Here is a 357-nt window from a genome sequence, read left to right as displayed (position 1 = left end):
TTTTTTTCCTTTTTTTTTTTTTTTTTTTGGTATGAGCGATTGAACCCAGGGGTACCTCTGAGCCACATCCCAGCCCTTTTTATTTAGAGACAGGGTCTCAACTGAGTTGCTAAGGGCCTCACTGATTTGCTGAGCCTGCCTTTGACCTTGTGATCCTCCTGCCTCAGCCTCCTGAGTCTCTGGTATTACAGATGGGTGCTAGACTTACAAGTTTTAAAATCTGTTACAATAATAAACCTTGAGTCTTTTGTCCATGTCTAAATGCCAGTGGTCTTTCATGGGTGACATTTGCATGTTCTTCAGACATTTCCTTGCTGGAAGCCCCTGACTATGGTGCCCTGATGCAGGCATTGTCTT

The sequence above is a fragment of the Marmota marmota genome, unplaced genomic scaffold (assembly GCF_001458135.2).
Source record: "Marmota marmota marmota unplaced genomic scaffold, marMar, whole genome shotgun sequence".
In the NCBI taxonomy this organism is placed as follows: Eukaryota; Metazoa; Chordata; class Mammalia; order Rodentia; family Sciuridae; genus Marmota; species Marmota marmota.
The sequence above is the reverse complement of the archived record's forward strand: the minus strand, read 5'-3'. Positions refer to the sequence as shown.